Here is a 23547-nt window from a genome sequence, read left to right as displayed (position 1 = left end):
CAGTAATGAGCACCTGCTCTGTGTCATGGTGATTTAAAAGCTCTGGTTGCGGCCAACAGAAATTTCAATCCCTCATTTGCCCCTGCAAGCACAACCTGATCCCAGGGGAATTCTGCATCGGAACGAAAATGTGTCCTAATGTTAATGTGTGCAAAGGTTTAGAGAGGCTGTCAAACAACCCCTGATCACTCATTGTTTAGCAGTTATGGATCCAAGCTACATAAATCAGTAACAGAGCACACTGGGAATTTGTCCACCTTTTTCTGCTGGAAACCCTCAAGGAATTTAGGCATGATGTAACTGAGGACCCTGCTCATCTTTCCAGTCTGTCTCCAGGTGGTGCCAACCCTCTGCAGGATGGGATGAGCACCATCTGAGCAGGGAAAGAGTTCAGGAAAGGACCACAGAGGGCAGGATGCAGGCAGCTTAGAGATAGGTATTTGCCCAGGGCCATGCCTCCTGCTCTATTTAATGGGGTAGGTAATAAAATGGTTTCCTTATTCTCAGAACTTCTGAAGAAATTCTGACCGAAAAGGAAAAAAAAAAAAAGTGAATGATGCAGATTCAACTTCTTTTTCTTGGCCAGCCCATAAGTAGGTCACTGACATGCCCTATGACAGCTACAGCTCTGTATCACTCTCATCCAACTCGACTACCCAACTTCCAACCACAATATTTACCCCTACTATTGCCTAATCATGGGCTGGAAGGCTGCCAACCCTGTTCATGGGCTCAAAGCCAGAGCAGGTTGCTCAGAGCCCTAACTGGTTAAACTTTGAACATCTCTCAGGCTCGAGATGCTACAGGCTGTCTGGGCACCTATCCCAGTGCTTAACCACTCTCAGGGGAAACTTTTTTTCAAGATTTCTCATTGGAAATTCCTTTGCTGACACTTGGGCTTGTTGCCTCTTGCACCTTTGAGACAAGATCGGCTCCAGCTTTTTTCTATGTCCCCTTTAGGCATCAGAAGCCTCTTAAGTGCAAAATAAAGGAGAATAATCAATTTCCCTGACCTGCTGGCCATGTCCTTGCTGAAACAGCCCAGTATGTGGTTCATCTGCATTACTTCAAGGGTGCATGACTGACTCCCATCTGTGTTGATTTGCTCCGTTTTGTTAAGAACTAGTGTTCACTGGCGCAGGGATTTGAAGTTCCCTCTGCTATAGGATTTCTTATCCATCAGGCTCAAATAAAACTGTGTAAAGCGTCCCTTCTTCTCTGGCTTTGACCACAGATTCACTGTGGGACCTGAGAAAATTTTCTCAACTAAGGTTTCATTCAAAATGTTTTGTTCCATGGAAAGGCTCAGTTTCAAATAAACCTGCATTTTTTGATTAAAAAAAATAATAATCAGAAAGCATTTCAATCGGTTCTAGACAATTTTATTAATATCTACCTCAAAAGAGACACTCATGGAAGAGTTTTTCTTCATTACCATGATTTTTGGGAAAGGCTCTGGACTTTCAGGTTGTAACCAGAGATCATCTTTCTGATGTAGAAATATGACATGAAAGGTTTGGGCTTGATGATTTTATTGTGTCTGTCTTTATTTCACTAAGAGATTTAGCATTGACCTTCCTTAGTTTTGCTGAAAAAACAAAACAAAACAAAACAAAAAACTCCTGGATTCAAAAGAATATTTACTGCAATCTCTAAATTCTTCATAGCAGAGAAAAGAGTTTGAATCCTTAATAAAGTCTTCCTTCCTCCCAGTATCATTCATTCATTGGATAAAGGTAGACTAAAACAAACATAAATGACTGGTAAAGACAGAAATTTCAGTGATTAAAATATGATTCTCCCATTTGTGTGCCACATAAGTTCCTTGATTCTTAGGATACCGTTTCTCAACCTCTCCAGTTCAGCCTGAATGACCTCTGATGGCAAACAAAGCCAGCCTTTACCATGAATAAGGGTTGCAGGACTTTGGAAACAAAATATTCTGACAGGCATGGATGGTTCCTCTGATGCCCCCAGTTTGTGGATCAGCTGTTCGTCAGAGCCCTGGTTGGATAAAGTTCCTTCTGCCTGAGCTCCTGTCATATTGCAATGGTTGTGTCTGTTGTCCAGCCCTGCTCCTATGTCAAACATTTGTCCATGTGCTCTGCATTTCTGCCTGAAAGGTTGTCACTCCCTGCTTTCCTCAACAGCAGAATAAACATCCCTCTTTGGAAAAGGCTTGATGATTAGGAGCAGAGCAAAGCTGACAGCCTGTGTTGCCTTCAGGGTTGTTCCTAGTCCTTTCCTAAGGAGGACATTGCATGGAGCTCATTCTTTAAGCAGACGTGAAGCCCTTTTGGGCATGGTTTTATGGCAAAATACTGATTAGCGCTTGTTGTATGGAAGAGGCATATGTTCAGCCCAGAGTGGTCAGAAAGCTAAAAGGGAAGAGTTCAACTTGAGGCCGCTTGAGCAATTACTGGCAAAAACACCTCTTATTTTTGTTGAAGCTTCTTATGTGTTTAGTCCTCGGAAAACCAGATTGCCTGAGGAAAAAAAGAAGAAAAAAAAATGAGAGCATCATTTGACTTTTGAAAGAGAATAAATGAGAAAACAACATGCATTTCGTCTGGCACATGTCCACATCCAGCTCCCAATCCATTGTGTATTTTGTGCTGCAGAAACACTGTCATTGCAGAGGTGGAGCTCCTTGAATTAGGACCAGCAAGGGCAATGCATGGCACACATGGCTAGAAGGGAGTGATTGCTGACTGCTAACCATGCTAGAACCCAGCTTGTACCCAAAGAGAGTAAGGCAAAGGTTTTGATGCCAACAGAAGGAAAGGTCTTTTCTTCTATGTGATACATACAATAAACCTGTGGGACTTGTCACAGGATGTCATGGGGGACAACATTATGAATGGGTTCACAAAGAATTTCTTCAAACTCATGGAGAATTTCAGCAGGACAACTTAGCACAGCGATCTGGCTTCAACTTCTGCCTTAACAAGCCCCTAAAATACCGAATAACAAAGGCAGAGCCTATCAAGTATGTTACTCTAGGCACCTGTGTTTCTCTCAGCCCAAACATCTGCTCTGCTGTCAGAAGCAGCATACTGAGATGCACGACAGAGACTGTCATTTGTTGCCCAGTGTAGAAAGGAAAGAATGGGGGTTAATGAGATAATCCTTTATTTCACAGGCTGTGGAGGGCAGATTTTCAGCTGCTGTTAATCAGCCTAGCTTCCTACTTATCTGTGAGGCTCTGGAGATTTACCCCTGCTAAGGATCTGGCCCTGTTTGTCTTTTTCAGACTGATAGGACAAGAGTTTCCAGCATGCCCTCAAGAGTTCCCTTTGCACTGCAGAGGGTCCTAGCAAAGCCCTTGAGGCTTGCTGAAGGTGACCAGAGGAGTTTCCCCGTGTCCCTTCAGAACTGCCTCCAGCAGGGAGAGAAGGATTTCTTAGAAGTGCCTCAAGAACAGCTAGTCTGGGAGGTTTTCAGTGCAGCATGGGCTTTTCTTAGCAATGAACAATGTCCGTCTCTTGGGATCCATCAGACATTTGAACGCTGGGTGGCTGGGCGGAGGTATACATCATATCTGTTAAGCTAAACATTGCAATGCAAGCCAATCCTTCTCAAAAACAAATGCAGAAACATTATTTTTCCAGCAGGAAAAAATAAATAAAAATAAAAAATCACGCATAGACAGCACAATAGGGGCGGCTATTTGGCAGCCCCCACCCGTTCTCATGGGACCAGCCTATCTGGTCCTAAAGGAATTGCCACCATCTCATAACATTATAAAGTTTCTTTCCCTGTAAGTTGCTAAATAAACTTTTCTAATAACTATAACGTGAACTGATCCCAGCTGCTCAGAAGACAGATGGCCGTATCGCAGATCAGTATCAGACCCTGACGTAACACTCGAGAGCTTTGCCTCCCCTGGTTCCCACCCCTTATGATATCCTATTTCACAAGAGTAATTGCTAGCAATCCCCGGCCAACAGCTCAGAGGCTGGAAATGATATGTAGAGACGAGCTCTGCTCCTGCTCTGAAGGATTTACACCAGCTGGCTGAGCTGCTGTAGGCAACCAGAGAGAAGTGTTGCCTCCCGATGATATTAATGGGGCAGGGAAGTTTTGAGGTTCCTGCTGGTTGACACAGGGTCAGCCTGGGGTGGGGGCAGCCCATAAAGAACAGGTGATTTCAGCCCCATTTCTGCTGGGTTAATTACCTGCAGAGCTCATGTCAGCTACCAAAAGCTTCGCGATGAACGGCTTGGGACTTATTGTCCTCTGAGACCGAAATACCACATTGCTGCTAAAGGCTGTGCTTTCCACAAAGCATTGGCAGGGCAGTATGAAGAGGATGCTGTGAGGAAGGCATTCTGTGCAGCTGTAGGTGTCAGGGCTTTATTTTTGCCTGTGATAACACAATTCGCCTGCGTGCCAAGGTAAAACCTACCACCTGGTCCTTGGTTGTGTTAAATCAAAGACAGTCAGTGGGCCTTAATGGAAGTGTTATGCTCCCAGCAAGCTTCATGTGGGACTTCCTCCTTCAGTTCATCAGCTGCAGCCTATCAGTCAGCCTCGCAGGGGTCTTCCAGGGGTCTGTCCCACAGAGGACAGCCAAAGGTCTGGCTCCATCCGTCTTCCATCTCCCACCAGAGCCAGCAGTCACCTGGGAAAGTGAGTACAAACAGGGACAAACTGCAGTACAACTCCCCCAAAATATTCCCACTTCAGTCAGAATAGTTATATTTCTCCCTAAGGATCCTGACTGTATTCTCCTTGAATGGATTCGTCCAGGCATAGGAAACCTTTTCTGCATATACAAAACCCTGTGGCGTGGAGATCCATGTTCAGCTGCACACTTGGTGAGGAAGGAGCTGCAACCAGGACCACTTTAAATATGAGACAGCTCTTGCCGTTTCCAGAAGGACAAACCTCTCAGCCCTCAGGAAATGGTGTTAGTTTTATGTATTTTCTGTGCCAGAAGGCACCAAATAAATCCTTAGGATCTAGGATTTCTTAGGAAGGTCGTCTGGGTGTCTCATCTGCCCAGAGGTGATGCTGGGCATCACTCAGGGTACATGGGGAAGGCTGAGCCACAGCAGGCCCATTGGCACTGCAGGAAAATACCTGCTAGAGGATGCTCTAAAGCACCACATCTGCATGAGACAGAGTTGTAAATGTCTACATCAAGAGCATGGCCCACACTATATGGCATTTCAGCTTCCCTTCACTCCAGACTGGTGAATCCCACCCCACCTGGCCACACGCACCAGCCAAAACGCAGATATCAGTGGCACAGACACTAAAACCTCTTCCTGCCCACCCATATGTGCTCATGGCCCAGCAGCTGGACGAGTCTATTCCATGAGCTCAAGTAACAGAGATGTATTTGGGAGCTAAACATCCTGCAGTCCAGAAGGGGCTGCCAAAAGAAAAAAGTTTCCTTCCTTGCTTCAAATCCTACAGGCTTTTTGCAGCTGGAGACATCCCAGTGTCTCGCTGTTGTTTGTTAGCCTGCTCTCCTTGCCCCCAGCAGATGGGTGCATCTCTGAGGTAGCACGGGTCAGGGGTACGAGTATATGGACCCCCTGAAAACCCAGTGCTTCATACCTGGAGACTCTACCCCTTGTCCCCAGTGCCAGCTCTGAAGTCCATTTGCTTTGTGATCACAGAAGCTTTCGTTCCCATTTTGGTACCTCTGGCAGCACCTCCTTTCCTAGGCATGCTTTGGGGCTCTCACCCATAGAAGTCCTCTTCCATAAAAGAGGAGGGCACTGGGTCAAGCCTATGGGGAGAATTCAGGTGCCCTGGCACCTGGCCTGGTTTTCAGCATCAATTTGATTCACTGCACCAAAAGAAAACTCACCATGGCACTGTCCACAGCTCTCCAATATCATCCAATTTTTTTAATGTATATACAAAAGCACTTTACCTCCGTGTGGGCTTTACCAGCCTTGTGCCCTGCAAAGTGCTCAGAGTAGCCCCCAGAAAGGTGGAGGCCATTTAATAAGAGACCTTTAATGTATTAACCTTCTCTTCCCGACCATTTAACAAGACACTTTTAATGCATTAACCTTCTCTTCCTGACCTGCTTGTGCCAACCCTGCGGTGGTTTCCTACCCAGTCCCAGCAGCTGATGGGTCCTGGTGCAGCCCAGCCCCTCTTCCCAAATGCAAAACCCTGCAGATACCCCTCTTCTTCAATATTAAAGAGGAAAAACCCTTCCTTGTGGACATAGCCAGGACTTTTGTGACCCTGGGAGGCTCCAGGCACAACTCCTCACCCTACTGCCCCTCGGCAGCCTGCTGGGTCCAGCCACTGTCCCACCAGCATGGGCGTGAGCTCCCCCAAGGGAAAGGAGACCGAGGTGCCAAGGGATATTGCTGCACTGGCAGCTGGATTTACACTTTCTCCATCTGGGCCAGACGTCACTTCTCACAGCTCATTGCTCTGCTTTGTGTCCAGGGCTGCTTCTCCCTCCCTCCCCTCCCTTTATGTATAGATATTTTATTGCAAACACTCCGGTTTTTACGACCGGATTTTTCACGCTCTGGCCCACTTCCCCCATCAATTCTTTTGTCACTTTTACTGTCAGCTGCTCCTGGATAAAAATAACAAGAAGGGCCAGGTTTCGTGAGCCTGTCTGCGTGCTCATGGGAACCTACAGAGAACAAGGGGAAAATTATTCTGAATAACCAGGCTATCTGTCAGGAGAAGCAGTCACTGATAATAATAGGCTGGTGGGTTGTAACTTACGATTTAATTGAAATGCTGCTCTATTCTTCTTTGAGGTCCTCTTGCTGGGTGTCCATTAGTTCACCCCAGCCTGAACTGGGAGCCAAGAACTGCCGCTGTAATTCCCAGCGAGACCCTGCTGCCTTCAGCTGCTCTGCCCTGCTCCCTCCCAACCATGAGACCAACCCACACCTCTCCCAGGCCATCTCTAGCAACCGATGTGAAATACATCAGCATATAAAGTCAAATCCGGAGGAAAATTCATCCTTCCCCTGGTTGACAGATGCAGAGCAGGAGGGTTTCATTAGCAAAGAGAAAACCTCCCGAGCAGCAGAGGGCAGCTGGTTCTCCTTGGCTCGGTCTGTCCTCGCTGCACTTTGTGAGATTTGCAGCAAAGAAATCCAAATAATCCCTAAATACAGAGTCAGAGCAGCTAATGCTGGTTTTCATCCTCCACAGAATAACCACACCACAGTTCTCACACCAGGAAATTTGCATGCAGCCACCTTGTCTTGGATGTAAGGAGAATTTAGCAGTCCAGACATGCCTAGATCATTCCCATTGAGCTCAAGGGAATAGAAAATACCCTGACACTGGTGAATTTACTGTTGTAGACATAGGTGGCCAGTTGGCATTGCAGCTTTGGTCCTTCTGACCTGAGCATTGCTCAAACTATGCTTTGTAGGACTGTTCTTATTATGGGACCAACCCAGAACTGGGTTGCAACCCAGAACTTTGCTGCTGTTTTTGTTTACTTACAAAAAAAAAAAAAAGCCACCACCATAACTTATTCTTCAAAGCAGTTCCCAATTGCAAATCTGTTCTCTTCTATGTCCAAGAGAGCTCCGTCTCCCTGCTTGTCCTCCTCACCCAAAGCTGTGCTCCTGGCTTTCTACTTACACCCCAGCCCCAGCTCCAAGACACTTTCTCCCAGCCTGCACCTTTCTGTGCTTCCACCTTCTCCTCTTCTCACTGCTTATATTCCCCCCCCAAAAAGCTTTCTTTTAACCTTTTCGCAACAGAGGGGATGTTCTGCCAGCCCCCCACCACGTGTGGGACACCAGTCCCAAAGCCAGCCTGACCTCCCCAGCGTGACAACGAGGACAGCACCAGCCCAGAATCCATGCTGAGATTTCAGTGAGACCCCAAGACATGGAGATAGATTTCTACAAAAGGTTTCTCTTTCAGCAGATTGCCATTTTCTGACAGAAAGGAAGCCAACTCTTGTAAAAAGCAACCTGGACACTGCTGCTCCAAGAACAGCACGAGCAAAATTCATTTCTCTTCACTGCAAGCACCCAGCAGCTAGGCACTAAATCTGAGTCCATCGTTTGAGCTTCTTCTCTTGTTAGTATCTGAACAGACCGTGCGTATTGTAGCTGAGTCTTTTAAGGTGTTAAATATTTCTGATAAAAACATTTTCCTATAAAGACGGGAGACCCTCCTTTAAATTTATGACTATCTGCCAGGTAATATGAGCTATAGTAAGTGAAGGCTAAATTTCTCATCGCTCCTTGCAGGGAAAGAAAGGCTTTGTTTATAGGATTTTTCTTTTCCTTGAAAGAGATGCTTAGGAACAATTTCTCAGTGCTTTTTCACAAGCACAGAAGGTGCTGTAGCAGCTCAGAAATACCTGGATAATGCAGTAGTTCATCTCCAGGGATATAACTTTCATTTATATCGCACACTAAACAAATATACTAAAGTTGCATTTTTTTTTCATTCATATTAATTAGGCTGAGAGCATCACAGAGAGAATGACACAATTGTGATTCTAATTGGCAGGAAAGCACAGTTTCCAAGTTAACAGGAAAAAAAAATTTCCTGTCCAAATTGGATTCAAATCAGTATATGTATATTTTTTCATTTCCTGGAAACTGGAAGCTTTCCAAACGTGGAGCACACCCATTGGACTTGGCATTCTATCAGTTCCACAGCCAGTAGCATCAAAACAGAAATTGATACCAGTTGCACTGCGTTGCCGCAGGCAGCACCCACGTTCCCCTGCTCCTGGGGTTAATCGCTGTGTGAACACAACCAGGGCTCGAAAAACAGCAGGTTCAAGAGTTCCTGGCCCATAATCCTGGCCAGGTTCCACTCAAGTCCAACCTTGGACTCAGTTAAATCTCTTTAAACCCAAGCTTTTTTCAAACAGAGAATTTCATGTTTTCTGAATTAGCATTTTCCCATGACCCTTTTACTTTAGGAAAAAAAGAAACGAACAACACACGATAATCTGAGTAAGTCTGACTGCAATTGTTGGTCTTTCATATGCCTATCCTTGATTTTACACGGCCATCTCTGCAACCTCTCCTATCCAAGCAAGGGCCAAGCATGCATAATATAATCACATAACTAGTAAAAGTAGCTCATGTCAGAGATAGCCTGGAAACAGCAGATAAAACCACAGATTAAAAATAACTTCAACCCAGATGGAGTCAAGGCTGAAAGCATATTAGCAGTTTTCAGGTAAATATGTTACAGAATATATACACCACAAAGTATTACAAACATTGGGAATTCACTATAAGTTTAAATTTAAAGAAATGCAAACATGTTAATACAAAGAAACGTGAAAGTAGGATAACCAAAAATATTTACTCTGTCCTGTAGCAAGTCTCCACAAAACCCATTTCATTATGATAGGCGCTCTATTTCTATTTTTCAGTCATCAGATGGATTGAGCTGCCCAAGGTCATGTTAGATATTTTCACTTTCCTCCTTGGTGATGCTTTTCGTACAAAATTAACAAACAAACGTCAAGAGCTTTAAAAAAGTGGTTTTGCAAAAGTACATGTAGGCAGTGGAATTTTCTTGCAATAACAGTCTTATGGCTGGAGTTGTTTAAATGTAGATGGGGCACTTGAGAATGAAACAAAGAGAGAATCCCGTTCTGCTCCTGCCGGGGCATGTGGACAGGATGACCTAACAAGTCTTTCCCATCTGCCATCCCCGTGGTTCTCTGAGAAATCAAATCCCAGGAGACCCCAGGGCCTGATCCTGAGAGGTGAACCCAGCAGACTAGACTTCACTCTACTTAGATTTACTATAAATAAGCTTGTGTCGGGGCCAATTCCTGGCATTTGCCTCTTTCTCAGTCCTTTCAGTCAGCCCCTCTTGGCATTTAATGATGTGATTTTTCCAGCAAAGTATGGATTGCTTTCACTTCCATGTTTTTCTCAGCTGTCTGACTCAGAAATGTGGGCTGTCTTGGTTAAATCTGGGGTGCCAACGCTAGAGAAATGGGCAAAGATGTCAATAAATAAATAAATAAATAGAACACGCCTAATTTTGCAAATATTTGTGCAAAGGAAAAAATGAATCTGGATCTGACATGTCTACCCTCTCGCTGAGTGTATAGTAAGCATGCCAACGGATGAGTTTTCTGGCAAGAAACTTGGTATAAAGAGAATACACTAAGTGAATTCTCAAAAATATTTCAGGAGGGTTAATTATCATTGCGCAACCCTTATTCTAAATGCCATTAATCTCATCAAAGATCAAAAACATTACTGTGTAATCTGTGTACCCTACAAAAAGTTAACCAGACATGCAACTGTCAGTAACTGAAAAATATTTACTACAAGAAGATGAAAAATAATATCCAATAATTTGTACAATCAAGAAAACCTTCATTCCCTAGGGGACAAATTGAAAACAGAAGAGGAGACTAGATTCCTGGAATGTGTTATTTGACTGAATTACGTTCTCAGCCTTCATTTCTTTTTTTTTTTTTTTATGTGCCGTCCGATCTGGGAAAAGCGTTTGACAATATTTTAAAGCTGGTAACAATTGTTGGTGGGAAACTACTCATTTGACTGAAATCAGCCATTTTCTGTCAAACCAGGAGTTTACACATGAAATTTCCATTTTCCATATAATAATTTTAGCCAGAAAAAATGCCCTGGAACAGACATTTCAGTCAATCTCATGGAAGTTAGCAACTAAATCCAGAGTGAATTGCTGAGAATTTGGAAATTATTTGCATTCAGCTTTCAAACACTGATAAAAACGGAACTTAAAATATAATAAAAACTGTATGATGCTTACAAAAAAATTACTTTTTTTCAAGTGCACATCTGGGGGCAGAGGTGTCCTTTCTAGTCCAGAAAAACACCTTCACTATGTGCTGGCACTGCTAACAAGATCAACAGCAATGTTGACGCCAACATGCTGTGTCCTCTGACTAGCAGATAAAGGAATCCACCACCCCCAGGGTTACACCTCAGTGCCCTGGATTCCTTCTCCTTCATACTCCACTGGGTCAGATATCATCAAGGTATCAACGGTCGAAAAATCTAGCTGAACAAAAAGATGGCATCTGAGAAAAACAAGAGCTTCCAAGTGTAATAAAGTTCATATGCACACATAGATACTATATTTTTTAAATAAAATAAATAAAAAAGTTGTGGACGGCCTTTTTCCCAACCATACATAGGTCTGAACCCTGGCCAGGACTCCCCACATCTCTTCCATATGAACTGGTTCTGGTGCAGAAGTGTCACATTTTATAGTCCTCCATCCCCACAAGTCAATAACAAATACCTTGATCAGCCCAAATTCATTCCAGAAATTCAGCCCAACTTCTTGTCACCTCAGCACAAGATATAAAGGACTTTTGGTGTAAAGAGGGGCGATCTTCTTCTTCTGGTCTATTCACTGGTTTCCATTTGCCAAGTTCTGTCTGCTTTCCACAGGGCCACTGTCCATGGAGAAGGCGATGAATACATGGGCACAGCATACTGCCTCTTGGAAGGGCCAACGAACATCACATGGATCAGAAATTAAGATGTCAAAAAAAGGTAGACCTGGTGCTCTGACAGATGGTAAAGACCTGGGGACGTTCCTGGCTCTCTGTACCCTTCCCGTAATGGATAGTTTTGTGTCCATCTTGGACAGCACCACATCATGCATCCAAAAAGAAGACAATAAAAAGACTGTCCTCCACGTCCTGGTGTGCCAATACTCAGTATCCCCAACCCTCCACCCAGACCAGTAAATGGAAGGCTGAGTTCTCTCTGTTGGCAAAGCAAGGTATTTTATTCCCAGGTCCACAGTCAAATTTCTCAGTACTTCATGGCTGGACCATGCCCTCGACTTCCACCCAGCCTGACTGGGCTTTGGGAGCTGGCAGCTCATTACAGAAATCACCCATAATAAGCAGATCAATAAACAGCAATTATGAGAAGCTCATTTGTGGAGAAGGCCAAGGCCACACTGGGGAATGACTGCATGTAAGGAGGAGACAACTGCATGGTCCTCAAGTTCCTCCCATTGACCTGGAAGGCAGGCACAGAAGCATAGACATCTCAACACAGTCCTAGGCAAGCCATCACAGGGAATATACGGTGCTACCCAGCAGTCCCAAGCCAAGCTATTGTGGACCTGCTGTCCACAATGGCAATGACATGAGTCACGTTTTCAGTCTAGTCCATACAACATCTTGCCCTTCCCAAAGCAACCAGCCCCAAGAGGGAGAAACTGATATCCACTTATCTGAGTCTTGAGAAAAGCAGAAGACTGTGAATAAGCAGCAATGGTAGAAGGAATTAAGGTTACTCTGTGCTTGCTAGCTTCATTCCTCTGCACCCATTTTTCTAGCCAATAATGGAGACTACGCCTCTTCAAAGGAAGATCATGCTCCTATCTCAGCCAGTGGCAAAATGCCCAGCAATTTTAGCAAGAGCAAAACAAAGACTTGTGGAAAAAAAAAAAAAAGAAAAAAAAAAAGAGGGAGCAAATTCATGCTTGCCATAAATGTTCTTGCGTGCCGGCTTTCTATCTGCAAAGGCTTTGTGTGAGCTCACCTCGTCCCCGTCATCTCCAGCCGTCAGCCTGCGCGTGGGTGGTCAGGGCAGCGCTCACCGCAGGGCTAGCGTATATCAAGGAGCGATGATATCAACAAGCCGCCCAGCACCAGAGCTCTGCCCTGCTCAGGAGGGGTGGTCCCACATGCTGAGATCTCCCATGTTGGGTAGTGCTCAGGAGGTGCACGCAGACGATGCCAGCCCATCGTGCCAGAACCAGGAGGAGAGAGATGAAGGAATTCAGGCTGGGAGCTTCCCAGCATTGCCATGCAGCGTCGTCTTCCAATGTTTGCTCATTCTCTGTCGATTTCAGAGCCTGTGTACATTGCTACCCTAACTCAGCGTTAAGCCGTGCTGCTGACACTGTGCAGAGGAAAGTGATGGTGCTGGGGATTTGGATATTATTTCAACATACTGCTTTGCTCCGATTCTTTATTGCCCAGGTAAGGGAATAGAGCCCAGGCTCCAAGGCAGCCTGCCAGGCAAGGGTCCTGGAGTCTCCAGCTCTGAGCAGTTCACCCAATGAAACACCTTGAATGTCCACCAAGATGCTACTCTGCTCAGAAGCCCCCACAATAATCACCAGAGTAAAGTGGCAGGAAGCAGGCTGACATCCACTGGAGCCTACCTTGATAGGAGCTAGGACACGTCAGCCCCACGGGATACTCCCAGGTATGGGAGGGTGTGGACTATAATCCCATCTGACATGTAAGGGTAATTATTCTTCATTTTCCTTGCTCATCACCTAGGTAATTAGCCCAGTGGGGCAGAAATGGCTTCTCACCTTGTCTAGTGGCAAAACCTCTCCTGGAAACCACACAGAGTAAATCAGCACACAATAGTTTCCAACAGACTTGAGATACAACAATTTTCTTGGCAACATTTGAAACTTTTTCCTTTTTTTTTTTTTTTTTTCCCAAGGTCTTGACAGGCTCTAGGGGGAAAGAGGAAGAAATATTTTTTAAGATGAAAGAGGAGCACAGGTGCAACATGAGCCCTCACGTTACTGAGCTGTGGCTGTCAGAAGTGTTAGGGCATTGGATTCTCAGGCATTCATCTCCAACTCTCTTGTATAAACAAAAGTCTAAACAGCCAAGCAAAGGCTTTAGGTCCTAGGCAATTGAGCATTTTTCTACAGTGCTCTTCACAGGGAAAGAATGCAGATCCAGAGATGGACAATCTGCTTTAAGCCATCCTCACAGTTGACGTCACCATGGTTAAACTAAGCAATTTTGGGGCCAGTAATGACAAAAAGGGCAAATTCTTCTTTGAACGGTTACTCCAAGAGCTATCCCACCTGCTCTGAGGGCAAACCAAGATCCTGCTTATCTGACCAGAGGGCTCTTTGGAAAGCAAAAAAGACCCTGAGATGGCCACAGCGACCTGGCTGATCACCCATATTTTCACAAGAGTCCCACCATTCTCTTCAACAGGGCAGAAGAACCCCAAGATGACTGTACTTAAGGCCATCTCTCCCACGTCATTTTGTGAAGTGCAGGGTACAAAAGAAAGCTGCATGGTGTGGCTGTGGGACCACAAGTAGATGCCAAAGATAAGGGCATTATTCTGAATAATGAACATACGTTGTGTTCTCTTATCTTAGATTGGTCCGAGAGGAATGAAAAGGGATTAAATAGTTTGTATTCTCCTCACCATCCTCCTGATTCATCTCCTAGGAGGCAGTACAGGCTGAGATTCCCTCCAGATTGTGACACATAAACGTAGCTGCTCCCATGTAAGTTTAGTGAGTGAGTTTCCACCAAAGTAACTTCACATGAGCCATTGGCACCTAGAGTTCAACCCATCCCATTCTACAGAAGATACCCAGTTTGGTATGGATTCATTTTCCTGAAAGGAGATATCCAGAAATGCCTGAGATGCCCAAGGGCATTTAAGATGTCCACATGAAGCTAGTATAGACAAGAAACAGGGTCCTTTTCAAATGAGGAGGTATTTAGATAATTGAATCCCATCCACAGCTTCCCCATAGTAGTTGATGACATTGACATATCAGGTAGCCAGATATGTCCTCAGGCTACCTGGATGTTCTCCTCAGCATCTGGTCTTTGGGAATGATCTAAATTTCTTGTTGATGCCGAACAAAGTGTTGGCAACAAAAATGTCGCCTTCTCTAGGCAAATGTCACTGTCTGTTCAGACTCTGCATACTGCCTCCCATAATAATGATGCCTTCTGCTCTAATCTCTGTGCTTTCAAGCCTGCAAGCTACCTGCCTAGTGCAAAGGTATTAATTCAGATATCCAGAACATATTAAACCATAGTGGGAAGGCCTCCACAAAGCTCATTTAACATTAAAGATTAGAAAAAAAAATAATAATCAGAAAAGTGTCCCTGTATGTTCCAATGGGTTTTCATCTGAAGCAGCCGGGATATTCTCTCACCTCTCTGAAGACACCCCAGAAGAATCACCGTTCTCCACCTCAGTGAGGTTCTATATTTATACAACCCCTTCATCTCCAGAGTTCAGAAATGTTCTTTGTATATCGGTCTTCTTGGCATTTAAGAACCATTTCCCACCTAATTCTTTCAGCGCCTTTACCTGCGTTGGTGGGACCTCCATTCAAACTATGATCATCATGCTTGCTACAGGCTTCTTGGTCCTAGAAGGCTACATTTGAATGTCCATGCCTAATCTATCTCAAAAAGAATGACATCAAGAAAGGAGTGATGAGGCTGCCCAGCTGGCTGAACCCAAGCTCAGTATAACCTCAGCACTGTTGCAGCATCTCCATTTGGTGCCAATGTCTCTACACTGCCAATTCCTTGGGTATGGAAGCTGAGATGATAGCAAAAGCCATCCATATCCATTTTTTTCCCCTAAAATAAGGGTTTCCTTGCCTGCATCCAAAATGTTTTCGTTCCCCAGCTCCGGTGCACCAAGCACTGCCTCTGGACACATCAGCCATCCCCTGGGACTAACAGGAGAACAAGCTGGGTGAGTCAGCATCCTGCCTCCAAGAGTGGACGCCCAAGAAAGAACATAGGCTTAGGACAAATATATTACAATATTTCCTTAAAACGCTTCCCAGCATTCAACAGTCTGGGGGGTGGGAATTTCCCAGGTAAGAGGGATTTCTGCATGTAGTCTTCAATGAATTTCTCTTCCAGACTTCTCCAGGCTCTTTATGAGCCTAAACAAGCTTTCCCATGCATAGCCTCCTTAGCAAGGAGCTCTACAATTTTATGTTATGTGAACCAGCATTTCTTTTTTTGCTTGTCTTGAACTTGTCCCTTGGTAGCTTCTTTTGGTGTCCTCTAGTTCTTGCACTTCAGAGATTGTGAAGAGTCACCCCCCAGCCTCCTCCTCTGTGCTGCTCAAGAGAAATATTGTCAGATGCCCCTTTACTCTTCACATTTTCAGCCTGAGACTTCCTGAAATTTGGCAGCACTGCCTCTTCTCTCCAGAGCAGGTCAGCAGAGGGAGCTGCTGGTCTGAGCCCTTCCAGCAGCTCACGTCTCTGTGCGTGTTTCAGCTTCTAGCACTCAGTCTAAATATAAAACAATACCCATTGTTTCTCCCAGCTGCCTGTCTGCAAGTTTCAGGGGAATGCAATCAAATAGCCAATTAAGGCAATGCACTCAAAAGGAAGAATAGTGGTACTTAAGATAATGCTTTATTCTGAGCAAAGGCAGATCTCAGGGCTTGTAGTAAGGCACCAGCCAACGGAACGAGGCAAGCAAGAACAAAACTCCCGAGTCAGAATGACTCCTGGATCTTTCCATGTTTTAGGGAAGTTGCTTTCACCTGAAACGTCAGAGCTTGAAAGATTTTGCCTTGAATATCAGGTACTGTGGGGATTCGCAGGAACACAGCTTGTGTTTTGCTGGAAACAGTTTTTAAGCCTTGGAGAGATCACCCGAGCTCTCCGTGCCGCCGTTTCTCCAAACACCTGGGCTTTGACCACCCTTACTATAGGTGCCCAGGACAGGGAGCATTTCTTGCCGTGGTGGTTAGAGGAGGCCTCAGCTGATGGGACCCATGTTAACTTTGCCACGTGTTCAGCTCAGAGAAAAAAAAATAATCTGAAAATGTCTGAAAAACCTCAGTTTCCAGTGTATTCCCCTAGATACTAGCACGTGTTTCTCCCAGAATTTTTCTGCAGAATGAGAGAACTTTGCCTTAGGGTGGAGGAAGCCAGCATCTGGTGGAGATTGCCCCAGGAGAGGTGATCTTCGTGGGGTCTGCCACAAGACCCAGAGCACAGAAAGCACCGACTGCAAGTCCTGAGCTCCCCACGTGCCCTGAAGTTGAGCCTGGAGCCGCTGGCTGAAATGAGCTGAAATGGAAGCCGAGTGCAGGAGAAGACCCAGGGGCCTGACAGCTTCCAGTCCTCCGGAAACTTCAGGGTGAAAAAAAAGAAAAAATAAAAAAAGTCTGGTTTTGGTCTGATTTGGAGCCAAACCAGCTCATAAAGAAAAAGAAAGAAATAATAATATTAAAAAAAAAAAAAAAGCCTTGATGACATTTCCCGTTAACCGGAAAGTCTGCTTTCTTTTCCAGCAAGCTCTCACTCCCCCATCACCTCTGGTTCTGGCATCCTCCAAAGCGCACGTGCTTTGGCTGGATTTTATTTGATCCTCAGCACAAAGAGGAGCCTCACGTCTCGTTTCTGGCAGCTGGATCCCACCACTGGGTAATTCTGTGGCTAAACTGTTTAAATAATGTTAATGGCTTTACAAATTCACTTTCAAAACAGCCCAAAGTGTAAAGCCAATGCAGCTGAAGCAGCATGCTGGGGCTTAGGCGTGTTTAGATAAGAGTGGGTGCAGTGTAAGCTTTCAGAGTGCTCCACACGAGCTATTCAAAAGCTGGGAACTGGGGACTTCTGCCTCTTCACTGCATCTCCTGGGCTCTGGTGGGTAGTTTCTTACTACAGCGGGGCAAGATTTGAAAGCCAGTGCAGCGAGAGGCTTTGGGGGATTAGTATTTTTATTTTTCTTGGCAGCAGGATCCTGCTCTGTGGCAGGTGCCATTGGAGAAAACAACAGCAGCTCCATGTGTTTTTTATTTTTTTTCCAGGTTCTTCAAAACAGCAATAAATAAAAAGAAAAAAAAAATCAAAGGCATAGCAGAGGGCGCTGAATTTATGCGCTCAGGCCTTAGCATGGGGCAAATCTGGCTCATGCCCACTTCTTTGAGGCCAAAATCGCAGTTGTCTGGAGCCAGGTCATGCTCTCAGCTTTTAGCCAGGACCTGCCCTGGCTCCCCAGCTGTTAAGGAGGAGGTTGGGAAATGCAATGCGGCTGCTGGAGGTGGCATGGAGGTGGACTGAACCTGGGCAGAGTGCAAGCCACAGGGCTGCAAGCCCAGAAGGTGGAGGCAGGAGCACGGTGATGTGGGCAGCGCATTTCCAAACCCGGACCTTTCCTGGGTGCAGCACACAAAGCTATCAGAAGAGACATGAGGACATGTAAGAACATCAGAGCTCTCTGATATAAGAACATCTCTATAAGAACACCAGACCTCTCCGTGCTTCATGGTATTTGCACACCTACGACTCTCCAGGGCTCGCACAGGCTTTGCGTCCCCCACATGGGTCCTGCTGGTGCTGTGATAGTCCTAACAGCATCGCACAGGATTATCCATGCCTCGTAGCAGCCCGTATTTCACAAGGGTCACACGCTGCTTCCACGTAACTGCAGCTGTGCTCAGTAATCTCCCCTGGACAAATAAAAATAGGCTGGGGCTGCGCGTGTGCGGTGATTTACATCGGGATAAATCAGCGGTTCTGCCCCAGTGGTCGGCTGTGTACCAGCAAAGTGAGATAAGGTCGGTACAGACCTTTGCAGCGTGCTGCAGGAGAGATTTAAAGTGTGTCAGCACGGCCAAACTCCATGTTATGTGTTTAGGAAACCAAACAAATTCAAAGGAAAAAATTAAGTGTGTGTTTTAATGATGGGGATGATAAACGACTAAAACTACAGCACAGGAAGGGGTGGATTCACTTCTTCTCGATGCCTTCAAGATAAATAGCTCCTCCCAAAATTGCTTTTGGGCGATTTACCGAGCAATGATGTAAAACGCAGAGGCTGCAGAAGTCAGAAGAAGGTCTGCCAGCGGCTTTGAAGGTTTACAGTCTGCTTTTAGCCTTGATGAATGAGAGGGATCGAACAGGAAAGAGGGTTTGGGAAGAGAGACAATTTCGGGTCAGCGTGAAAGGAAAACCAGTCATATGATACCCTGGTGTTTGTGGGGACCACACTGCAGACGTTGGCCGTTGCAGGATTTGATGCCATGAGGTCAGGGCTGGCTGAGCTGGGGTCACGAGGACGAGGATCCCCCAGGTACTAAGCACAGGGCTCCGCATCCCACAGCATCATTATGGGATAATTTTGGCTGGAGGGGACCTCCAGGGTCCAACCGTAAAGCAGGGTCAGCTCTGGCCATCAGCACAGGTCGCTGTCCCCCAGGATGGGGACTGGGCGAGCTGTCTCCTTGCCAGCAGTGTTAGGGTCACCCTGCCCAAAGCACATGCAGAGGAGGCAGCCCAGGAAGGATGCATGAAGGAGGGGGGCCATACTCACTGAAGCCAGACACAGGGGCTTTGCCCTTCCCACACCCTCATTCTCCAGTTCCTCGTGGCCTCCCCCAGGCCACAGGAGCCCCACGGCACCTCTTGCTGCCCTAGGGTGGCAGCTCTCGGCTCACCCTCTGTGGCAAGGGTGCTCCCCTGCTAAGGCATGGGCAAGGGGCTGTGGTGTAGCAGCGCCTCTCAACAGGGGAATTCACAGAATCAGGATCACAAATCCCAAACTGGATGAGGCAGGAAGGGACCTCTGGGGCCATCTGGTCCAGCCCCTGCTCAAGCAGGGCCACCTCCAGCAGGGTGCCCAGGACCACGTCCTGGTGGCTTTTGAAGGTCTCCAAGGAGGAGACCCCACAACCTCTCTGGACAACCTGTGCCAGTGCTCAGCCACCCACGCAGCACAGAAGTGCTGCCTGATGTCCAGAGGGAACCTCCTCAGCTGCGGTTTGTACCCATTGCCTCTGGTCCTGGTGCTGGGCACCACTGGAAAGAGCCCAGCTCTTTGCAATGCACCTTCCCCCCACGTACTGAAGGTAGCACTGAGCGCTGAGAAACGTGGCCGCAGATTTTCTCCAGCCTCTCATTTGCTTCGTTCCAGGTGGCTGAAAGACTGCAGAGTCAGAGAGGGGAGGAACACAGATGGACAGACGCCCATTTCCTTATGAAACCAGGCTAAAAATAGGGCGAGATCGGCCCTTGGAAGCCACCCGGTCCATCCCTTTGTGCCGAGGTGGAACCATTTCTACGAAAGCAATTGCGACAGACACTATTTTAAGCGCCCTCCAGCTCCTCCCCGAGCAAGCTGGTTGCGTTTGTCCCCATCACCCTGCTCCCTTGTGTCACGGGGCATACCACAGGGCTGCCCGTGTCGTCCCACCACTCTCCTCCTCTCTCTGCTCCCGTTTCCAGACGTGTGCCAGACACACGGACTCTAAAACCCAGGGATTCGAGCTCTTACACCTCATCGACATCGGCCACTGAAGAAACGAGCCCCTCCTTAAGATTTTTTAAAAAAAGTAAACTGGATTAAAATTTCTGTTTATTCCACCTGTTTTATTATGGGTGATTTCTGCCTCTTGACTTCATGGTTGATTTCTTCATTTCCATAGATTTCCCTAGGAGATGTTTTCCTACAGTGAAAGCCATCTGCTAGAGCCTTCCCTGCCTCCTCTGCACCAGATACACCCCGATTTCCCCGGCCTCCTCCTTCTGCTAAACATGAAATTGTTTCATCAGCCATATCCAAGGCAAGGAGGATAAAATATTAATAAATAAATAATTGCAACCAGGAAAGAGTGCAGTAGCTAAATCTCAGAGCTATTAGACCACGTGCTTTTTGCTGTCTGCATCCTTGATGGGAAGATTTTGATCTGTGATGATAATTCACTCTCTCAATGGCCCTTTCCTGCCCAACAATTTCCTGACGTGAGGATGTTGGTCCTGACTGCAGCAGGCAGCTTGAGAACAGTCCTGTTGCAGGCAGGGGAACTGAGAGGCAACAGATGTGGCAAAGAGGGAATGGCAGCACTAGGAAGGCAATTCCCAGAAACATTCTTCTGGCTGGTGAGAAGAGCACAGAAAGGAAAGCTCTCCAGGGACAGCAAAGCCCATGGAGGGGATACAAGATGACGCAGAGCTTCAGACACTTCAGTTCTCCCCAGACAACTGGTTCTCCTGGAAATAAAGACCAAAGTCAGGGAACACAAAGGGATAAACAAGTGTTGGGTAGCACTGAGCTGGGCAGAAATTCTGGAAGAGGAAAAACTAACGGATTGGAGATGAGAAGAGCATCCAGCAGGCATGCACGCAAACCCAGCAGGACGGCGGTTTGCTGAACAGTTGCCCTTCAGTTCTGTGTTTGCACTTTACAGGGGTGAGAAGACAGAAAAGGGGACATCCAGCTCTCCCCCAATGTCCCTCGTGCTCCAAGTGACAAAGCTACCCATCATTTCAGGCAAGGCTTGTCCATTCTTGACTCATGCTTTTTCTCACCCTGCTGGAACAAATGCCTTCTTCTGCCTGCTCTGCACCTACAGGACAACTCCACCATGTTCCCGCTTCTTCCTGTGCAATGCTGAGCATCCCCTGCCCTTCCCGCTGAGCCACAGGGTCACAGAATGGCTGAGGTCGGAAGGAACCTCTGGAGGCCATCTGGTCCAACCCCTGCTCACCTAGAGCAGCTTGCCCAAAACAACATCCAGATGGCTTTTGAAGATCTCTAAGGAATTGTGTTGTGGGGCTGCCCCACTAAGTCAGGGGACCACTGGAAACATTGCAAAGAGGAAGAAGAGGCTGAGCAAAAGGAAAAATGAACTGTAGCTTCCTTATCCAAATGGTAAAATGAACCAATTTGCTTTTTTTATTTTTTTACATTTCCTTCTTCATTCCTTTCTGTTTTGCTGCCCCCAACATTTTCCACTGCCGTGTCTCCGTGTAGCTTTGAGCTGTGCTCATCCCAGCTACCTCCCCATAGGATAAGCCTTCCTCCCTCTCTGTGCAAAGCCAGCTCCTCCAGATCCCCAGGGGACTGAGGAGGGATGAAAGACACTACAGAAATCCCCAGGGCCCTGGCTGCAGAGTCATGTTCCTGGAAGGAATGGGGTGGTTTAGCAGGGGTGATTCCTGTTTGCAGATCTCACACGCACAGCTGGACTTTGCAATTTCTGAGACTTGGCTGCGAAACCCTGGATGTGATTTCAGATCCTACAGCCCTTGCTGCCTCCCCACATTGCTGCTCCTTTTCCCTGTCCCTGGCAGGTGAACAAGGAGAAGGTGACACATGTTGTCATTGGGTGATTATTGCTTTTGCTGCTCACATTTAACAGCCACATGTTCCCACTGACATTTATTTCAGATGACTTCCGTTTCTTCACAGGATGATCACGTCTCTCTGTGCGGAAAAAAAGCTGCCCTAAGTAACGAGCTTGTTCCATATGGGAAGGATCGGAAACAGCTCGAGTGGGGTTTCAAAATGCAGATTAAAATGATGGGCCGGAACTAGATCTTGGTTTTGGACGCACCATGAAAACATCAGCTCGGGTTTCGGCAGGCTGAAACTCAGAATTGAATAGCATGCCAGGATTTTTCAGGCTGGAAAAAGAGATGAGCAATAGGAGAGATGATGGAGGTTTATAAAACCACAGAAGGGTAAGCACAGGCTGACTTTTCATGGCCTCTTTTAATGCAAGAACTAGGCCTTTAATCAAACCAACACGAGGAAGCTGCAAAGCAAACACAAGACATTTCTTTGTGCAACGTGTGGTCAGACTGTAAAAATCCTCTCCACAGGACTCCGTGGGTGCTAAACGTTGCACGAGTCAACAGGACAGTAGGTCACAAAGAGAAGTCCACTGGGACTTGCTAAATGTGTAAAACCCAGTGCAGCTCCAAAAACCTTCAGTGCACAAGTACTGGGTCAGGGAAAGAACTCAGAGGAAAAGCTTCAAGCATGTTTGCTGTTCTTATATGGTGTACGTACATACCATAGAGCTTTAATTCCCCTGTAAGCACAGAGGAGATGCAGAGGTCCCTCCAACCTGAACTACCCAAATGCCCCATGACCTGGTGTTTATTTGCATCCCTGGTTGGATTCCTCCATCACGTCCTTGGCAGTGGATTGGTCCAGCCCTACAGGGATAAGCTGACAGCAATGCAAGAAAGCGTTTTTGGTGCAACCCAATCACAAGTCCAGCCTGTAAGCTTGTCCTGATGTCAACTGTACAGATCACATTTTGGTCCCTGGGATGCTCCACTACAATTTAAATACCCTGTGCATCCTTCTGGCTGCAATGATGAGAGGTGAGACCAAAACGGGATGAAGACTGAGCTCCAGTGACGTCGGGGTCCTGGGCAAGGTGGGTTCAACTGGTGACTTAAGGTACTCCGCACTTTTCCCCACTGGACACACAGGGAGAAGATCACATTTTCCAAGTGACCCACCCCTGCTGCCGATGCTCCCAAGCCTCGACTATCACTCAACATCAATTAAATGCTCCCTTCCCTCCGAGCGTGTCTCTCTCCTGCTCTGCGCCCTCAAGTTCAGTCTTGCCTCCAGGGAATTGCAGCCCGACTCAGCTCTAACCAAAATAAACTATTCTGGCACGAGTCCCTGTTTTTCAAGACGTAGCTTTAAAATACTCAGCAGCAATTTTCCCCTTTCCTTGCTCTTGCAGGCAGCACGGGCTCGGTTGTGAGAGCTTCAAAGATTGTCACCTACAACACCACAGTGGCCCCGGCGTACCCATGTATTTATTTCCTGATATTTCCCTGGCTGATGGAGATTTGTAAGCTGAAAACAGATGAGATTTTCCATGGCTTGTAAACTTGTGGAAAAAAATCAGAAAGACAAAGACAGCTTGGGGCTTCGAAGCTGTAAAACAACATTCAGCCCATGTGATTTTAAATGCTTTAGACTTTATATCAATATTGTTCTTCCATTGGGGGGGGGGTAGGAAGAAGGACCCAGCTACTCCAACAGCAGAAGTCTTTCAGAAACAACAA

General features: G+C 46.4%; 1 long non-coding RNA gene across 1 annotated transcript; it reads right to left on the bottom strand.

Moving 5' to 3' along the window:
* Nucleotides 1-1372: 1372 nt before the first annotated feature.
* On the bottom strand, nucleotides 1373-6879 carry LOC136789812 (uncharacterized). The gene is made up of 3 exons (XR_010828844.1): nucleotides 6715-6879; nucleotides 4409-4624; nucleotides 1373-2486 (listed from the first exon to the last, which is right to left on the bottom strand). It is a non-coding gene; the product is annotated as an uncharacterized lncRNA (long non-coding RNA).
* Nucleotides 6880-23547: the final 16668 nt, after the last annotated feature.

This window comes from Anser cygnoides, chromosome 2 (genome assembly GCF_040182565.1).
Source record: "Anser cygnoides isolate HZ-2024a breed goose chromosome 2, Taihu_goose_T2T_genome, whole genome shotgun sequence".
Classification (NCBI taxonomy): Eukaryota; Metazoa; Chordata; class Aves; order Anseriformes; family Anatidae; genus Anser; species Anser cygnoides.
The sequence above is the reverse complement of the archived record's forward strand: the minus strand, read 5'-3'. Positions and strand labels throughout refer to the sequence as shown.